Raw genomic sequence first — 7,262 nt, forward strand, 5'->3', positions numbered from 1 at the left:
GTTATACTGGCTTCATAGAACGAGTTTGGGAGTGTTCCCTCTTCTTGTATCTTTTGGAATAGTCTGAGGAAGATAGGACTTAGTTCTTTCCTAAATGTTTTGTAGAATTCACTTGTGAAGCCATCCGGTCCTGGGCTTTTGTGTGCTGGGAGTTTTTAAATTACTGCTTCAATTTCACTAGCTCTTATTGGTCTATTTAAACTTTCTGCTTCTTCTTGATTCAGTTTGGGAAGACTATAGTTTTCCAGCAATTTGTCCATTTTCTCTAGGTGGTCAAATTTCTTGCCATACAGTTGTTCGTAATAATTTCTTATAATCCTTTGTATTTCTGTTGTATCAGTTGTGATTTCTCCTCTTTCGTTTCTAATTTTATTTATTTGGGTCCTCTCTCTTTTTTTCTTGATGAGCCTGGTTAAAAGCTAGTCAATTTTGTTTATGTTTTCAAAGAACCAGCTCCTACTTTTGTTGATCTTTTGAATTGTTACTTTAGACTCTATGTCATTTAATTCTGCTTTGATCTTGATGATTTCCTTCTTTCTACTTGATCTTGGTTTTGCTTGTTGTTCGTCCTCTAGTTCTTGTAGCTGAAGGGTTAAATTTTTTATTATAGATTCTTCTAGCTTTTTTAGGTAGGCCTGTATTGCTATGAACTTTCCCCTTAGGACTGCTTTCGCTGTATCCCATAGGTTTTGGGTTGTTGTGTGTTCGTTATCATTGGTTTCCAGAAACTTTTTGATTTCTTCCTTGATGTCATTGTTAACCCATTCATTATTTAATAGCATGTTATTCATTCTCCATGAGTTTGAATGTTTTTGAGTTTTTTCCTTGAGGTTGATTTCCAATTTTAAGCTATTGTGATCTGAGAAGATGCTTGATATAATTTCAATTTTCTTGAATTTATTGACGCTTGTTTTGTGTCCTACCATGTGGTCTATCTTTGAAAATGTTCCATGTGCGCTTGAGAAATATGTATATTTTGCTTCTTTGGGGTGAAAACTTCTATATATATCGACTAAGTCCATTCGATCTAAAGTGTTGTTCAGTGCCTCAATATCTTTGGTGTTTCTTCGCTTTGAAGATCTGTCCATTGTTGACAATGGGGTGTTAAAGTCCCCTACGATGAGTGTGTTGCTGTCTATATCTTTCTTGGAGTCTTTCAAAATGTTCCTTATATATTTGGGTGCTCCTAAGTTGGGTGCATATATATTTATAAGGGTTATATCTTCTTGATGGATTTTTCCCTTAAGTATTATGAAATGCCCTTCTTTGTCTCTTTTTATGGACTCTGCTGTGAAATCTGTTTTGTCTGATATAAGTATTGCTACCCCGGCTTTTTTTTCATGTCCATTTGCTTGAAATACTTTTTTCCATCCCTTTACTTTCAGTCTGTGTAGATCTTTTGTTCTAAGGTGGGTCTCTTGTAGACAGCATATATGTGGGTCATTCTTTCTAATCCATTCAGCTACCCTATGTCTTTTAATTGGAGCATTTAATCCATTTACATTTAAGGTTATTACTGATAAGTACTTATTCATTGTCATTTTCCCCCTTTGTACTCGTGTTCTTCTCTTTCTCTCTCTGTTTCTTTATCTCCTTAGAGCAGACCCTTTAGCATCTCTTGCATTGCTGGTTTGGTGGAGATGTATTCTTTTAGACTTCCTTTGTATGAGAAACTCCTTATTTTGCCTTCCATTTTGAATGAGAGCTTGCTTGGTATAGTATTCTTGGTTGTAGGCCTTTGTGTTTCATTGCTTGGAATATTTTTTGCCTTTCCCTTCGGGCTTGTGGCGTTTCTGCTGAGAAATCTGATGATAGCCTTATTGGAGCTCCCTTGTATGTTATTAGCTGTTTTCCTCTTGCTTCTTTTAAGATTCTCTCTTTGTCTTTGAATGTTGCCATTTTATTTTTATTTTTTTAATGTTTTTTATTGATTATATTGTTACAACAGTTCCAATTTTCTCCCCCTTGTTCCCCTCCACCCAGCACCCCCCTCCACCAGCAATCCCCCCCAAGTCCATACCCCTGGTTCGGAAAAATTAACTATCCCCTCCCTCTCAAATATTAGGACCCTTTGTAATCTTGTAAAGGACAATGGGCGAAGGTCTCAAGCTCCTCTAGCTGCTTCAAGCTGGACATGGTCGTCGTCCTACCTACCCTTGGGTCCAGAAAACCCTAATAGGAGTGGGGGTGTGGAGGGGAGGGTGGCCTTCCCACATGGGGAAGGATCGTGCAGACTCCAGGTCAGTTGGCTGTCTCCGGTCAACGGCGTGCTTGGTTTAACAGGCTGGTGTCCTTGTTGTGTTCTGGGGGCAATAGATTTGGCGAAAAGTGTTAAAAGACATCATTCAATCCATAACTACTAGATGACAAAAGGCAGGGATTAATTTTTCAATGTTCCATATTAGGGAAAAAAATAAAAATAAAAAGGCTTCTTTGTAAGAAGGTGTGCTAGGCACATCTCGCCTGTCCAAAACCCTTTTGCCCATTATACTTAGTTTGGGCTGAGGTAAATAGTTTAGGTTTTTCCCCCTCTCAGACCTCTGGGCCTTTTCTATCCAAGCCATTAGGATAGAAAAGAGAAACCCGTTTTAAAGTGAAGCCCACAGACCACCCCATTCTTCCCCAACCCAGCCATTTAGTTCAGCCAAACCGTTGAGTCTCAGGAGGCAGCGCTGCAGAGAGGATTAAGTGAGGCTTATGCATACAGATAATCACTCAGGTAATGCGATCATAGGCTTATGTCCTTTGAAAACAAAAAACACGTGTTAATTTATGTAACATATCCCGCAAACATGTCTCTAAATCTGGAGAAGAAACTTTTAAGATGGTTAGTTAAAAATATGGAACGCTTCACGAATTTGCGTGTCATCCTTGCGCAGGGGCCATGCTAATCTTCTCTGTATCGTTCCAATTTTAGTATATGTGCTGCCGAAGCGAGCACGAATGTTGCCATTTTAATTATGATGTGTCTTGAGGTGGGCCTGTTGGGGTTCATCTTCATTGGGACTCTCTGTGCTTCCTGGATTTGCGTGACTCTTTCTCTCCTCATATGAGGGAAGTTTTCTGTCACTAGCTTTTCAAAGAGGTTTTCTATCCCTTGCTCTTCTTCTTCTCCTTCTGGAATTTCTATGATACGGATATTATTACGTTTCATGTTGTCCTGCAGCTGTCTTAGAACCTCTTCAGTCTTGTTCAGTCTTTTTTCATTTTGTTGCATTGTCTGGGAGTTTTTGTGTACGTTGTCCTCCAGCTCACTGATCCTATCTTCTGCTTCCTCTAGCCTGCTTTTAATTCCTTCTACTGTGTTCTTCAATTCAGAGATCGTATTCTTCATTTCCTCCTGGCTCTTATTGATAGCTTCTATGTCCTTTTTCATGCTCGTGTAATTCTCTGTGGGTTCCTTGTAGTTTTTGTGGAGTTCCTTGTAGTTTCCCTGGAGTTCTTTGTTGTTTCCACTGAGCTCATTTAGCTTCTCCATAATCCATGTTTTAAATTCCGTATCTGATATTTTGCTACCCTCTATTTCATTTAGCACTCTCTCTGGGGATTCTACCTTTCCTTTTGATTGGGGGGTTGTTTCTCTGTCTCCCCATTTTTGTGATTCCTATTGTTTGTTGGTGCTCTTGGAATGATCTGCTCTTCCTGGATCTGCCTCTGGTAGCGTCAGGTCATGTACCAGACTGGCCTTAGGCAGCCTATTGGGGACTTCCAGTGATCTACTGCCTTTGTCTCTCTTCTTTAGTTGTTAATATATTCAATCTGTGATTGGTCGTCAGGCTCACGGACCATGGGTGTGGCAGCTTAATTCCTGTAGGCAGGGCTTTTATTTCCCCTTAGTATGACGCCACTTGGAGGGGAATGGTCTGTCTGCTTTACTGGGGCTGAGTCAGCACTGGCTGGTCCTTGGAGGAGGTTAGTGTAGCTTCCACTTACTCCTCCGCCCTCCTGGATCTTCGTCTGTGTTGTCGTTGATGATATTTTTTTAATCTGTCTGGTTGTATTTCAGCTACTTTTTGGTGGATATTTTTCTCTGGTTAGTTGATTGAGAGTCACTCTGCCCACCTTGTCTAGAGGTCTTTTGTGGAGGTGCTGTCAGTCACTCCTCTTTGCATTCGTTCCTGGTTTCTCTCCTTAACAGGAGCGAGCTGAGAACACTGTCCCTACTCCGTAGCCATCTTCCCCCTACCGAAAACTCAATTTCTTAAAGGTAACATGCACACCTTGAGTTTTAATACCTTGATGTTGCAGCCAAAACAGAGCATGTGACACTAATTGAAGGATCTCCTCTGAACCCTATGTTAGTCCCAGAGGCAGTGCAAATGGGACTAAATAAGGAAATCCTACAGGAAGCTTCCTCTGCCGCTGAAGTAGAGAAGGGAGACATCATATTTTGACCCAGCTGCCTACCATATCTCCTATGCAAAGCCAATTAAATAAACTCACACAAAAGATTTGGTTGTGAGTAAACTACAACTGTCTTCAGAGGTAGTTCTACTCTTTTATAAATGTAAGTACCTTGCTAACATATGGCCCATTTTATATATATTAATAATATAAAAATATAAGATATTTAATGGGTTACAACTCTCTGCACCATAGAAACCTTTTTGTAAAGTTTCATCATTTGCTGCTTGCTTTTTTCCATCTCTTTCCTCATTATTTGTTCTTGTAGCCTTTTTTTATAGACGCTTTTCTAGTATCTATAACAGTATTATACAGGGCAGGGGACAAAAGTGGGTTTACAGTTGTAAGTACATGCAGGACAGAATTTACTCTGCTACAATTATTTATAAGTAATTGTATTATTTTCCATATGAACAACTGTAAACTTCTTTTGCCTAGCCCCAACCATTTTTATACATTTTATAAATATTTAAAACAAGCAAACAAAACAAAAACTTTAATGAAACTTTCAATCTCTATGGAGCAAGAGCACAAAGCACAATACAAGAAGTGAAGAAAGACATGGCAGACCAGGGGGAAATGAAATATGAGTTGGTGGAAAATAGAAAAGAAGCAGTAAAGCCAGTATTAAACTATCACTGAAATGAAGATGAAATGGAAAGAGCACGAAGAAGAATAGATACTGTTGAAAGCTAGTATTATATATATATACTTTCTTGACTAAGCCTAGAAGAAGAAAACTTGGGAGAAACAGAGTCCAGATGAAGAATGGTTATTAATAAATTTAGCTACATAAAAAAAATTTTTTGGACTCCTGGCCAAGATGGAGGCATAGGAAGACACACAACATCTCCCGTCACAACTAAGAAGGAATACAACTACCTCAAAACTATAAAAAACAACCAGAAACTTCAGAAAATTGAACTGAAGGGAAGTCCAACAAGGACTGCTGTGTTGATTTTGCACCTGTTGGGGCTGGCCCAAGGGGCACCTGGATAGAGTGGCCAGTGAGTTGGTTGTGTGCCTGGATGGGTGGACTGGTGCTCTTCCATGTGCTCACTTGTGTGACCCAGTGGAAGGGTTGGGGAGTGGGCGAGTGCACTTCTGTACCTGTGCTCCTCAAGATTCTCATCCCACCCCTAGCCTCTCCTCCCCTTTCAGTGAAAAACAAAAGAGAAAAATCAAAAGGAATTACACATTCATACACACACAGCAGTACGCTGTTTCTTGCCTCTCAGAGCCAGATGCCACCTGGCCCACTCCTGACTCTGCCAGCAGACAGAGCCCTGTTCTCCTCCCAATTCTCCTCTGGTGAAACCTGACATCACTAAAAAAATGTTGCCTACAGCCATCCACAGCTCAGGGAGCCATCCAAGTCAGATATCCCATCTTGTCTATTTCTCCTCTGCTATCCTCACCAAACAGGTTGCTCCCAGACAGTCTTCTCTGATCCAGCAACACCAAGGCTCAACTACTGCCAGTATCCAGATGTTAATTGAGATGTTCTGTCTGTAATTAGTCCTAACTACAGACAGGTCTCAGGAGCAAGCAAGCGCAGCCTCCCCTCACTCCTCTGCCATCTTCCTCTCCCAAAAATAAACTTTAAAGACAGTTAGCTGCACTAGTTTATAGTATAATACTGAGCATTGTTATTTTCCTTGAATCGCAATTTTTCTCCTTAAGATTACCATCCTTGTCATTAAAGGAACTGTTAAGTCCGGTTTTAATTTATCCTGTTCATTTGCATAAACACAACAAGAGCAGCAATGATCACATATGATCGTTAAGTCTGCTTTGCTGGAACATACACAAGGAACATTTATGGTGACTTTCAGTTTGCCCTTCGGGGCACAGAAGCTGAGCCACACACCTGCCATTCAGCCTTGCCTATAAACACCGGTGTTTTCCAAGTCCTTCATGTTTTCCATTGTGCTTTAAGGTTTCTTCTAGCCATCTCTCCAGAAAGCAACCTTCCATTCCTTCCCTGGAAAGATCACTGTGGACCGCTCAACCAACCAATGTACCAGGCCTTTTTTCTCATGGACTTTTATTACATTCAAGAGTCAATCTCAGTTCATCAGGGCTTTTTGGTAACAACCAGAGCCCAAGCATGCCTCATTCAGTTATGACATTCTAGTCAAAGTCTTGTTTAACAAAACCTCTATTAACAACTGGTCTTATTGGTTTTATGCAAAGAACCTTATGTCATTACTTAGTTCTTCAGAATGCTAAATTCTGGAGGGATCAGGAAGGGCGAAAAATATAAAGTGTGAGAGAAAAATTTTGTCCTTCTTATATTCACTGAAATCGCATTTCCATACTTCACATTTTATTTTGTTCACTTTCTTACATGTGAGGATTTTTTGGGAGAGAGGGGGGATTTGTTGGCCTATTTATTAATTTATTTTGCTTTCATTTTTTCCCCTACTAAAAATTTTTGTTTGTTTTTCTATTACAGTTGTTACACTTTTTCCCCCATTGCTTCACCACACTCTGCCCACCCCTTCTCCCACAGTCAATCCCCATCCCATTGTCCATGTCCATGGGCCACTGATACATGTCTTTTGACTATACCCTTCCTCTTTTTACCACCCTCCTTTACCTCTCTCCCTTTTTACTGTCAGTCTCCTCCTTGTTTATATGCCTCTGGTTCAATTTCACTCATTTTTTTCTGTTGTTCGTTAGTCTCCTGTGTTAGTTGATATCATATGGTATTTTTTTTTCATTGCCTGGCTTATTTTGCTAAGCATAATTCTCACTAGTTCCATCCATGCTGTTTCAAATCATAGAAGTTCCTTCTTTTTACCTGCTACATAGTACTCCATTGTGTAAATGCACCACAGTTTTTTGATTCACTC

General features: G+C 40.0%; 1 non-coding gene across 1 annotated transcript; it reads right to left on the reverse strand.

Annotated features, from left to right (window-relative positions):
• Positions 1 to 2,834: 2,834 nt before the first annotated feature.
• Positions 2,835 to 2,941, reverse strand: LOC150003050 (U6 spliceosomal RNA). Its single transcript, XR_016512911.1, has one exon. It is a non-coding gene; the product is annotated as a U6 spliceosomal RNA (small nuclear RNA).
• Positions 2,942 to 7,262: the final 4,321 nt, after the last annotated feature.

The sequence above is a fragment of the Furipterus horrens genome, unplaced genomic scaffold, assembly GCF_987537825.1.
Source record: "Furipterus horrens unplaced genomic scaffold, mFurHor1.1.pri manual_scaffold_8, whole genome shotgun sequence".
NCBI lineage: Eukaryota > Metazoa > Chordata > Mammalia > Chiroptera > Furipteridae > Furipterus > Furipterus horrens.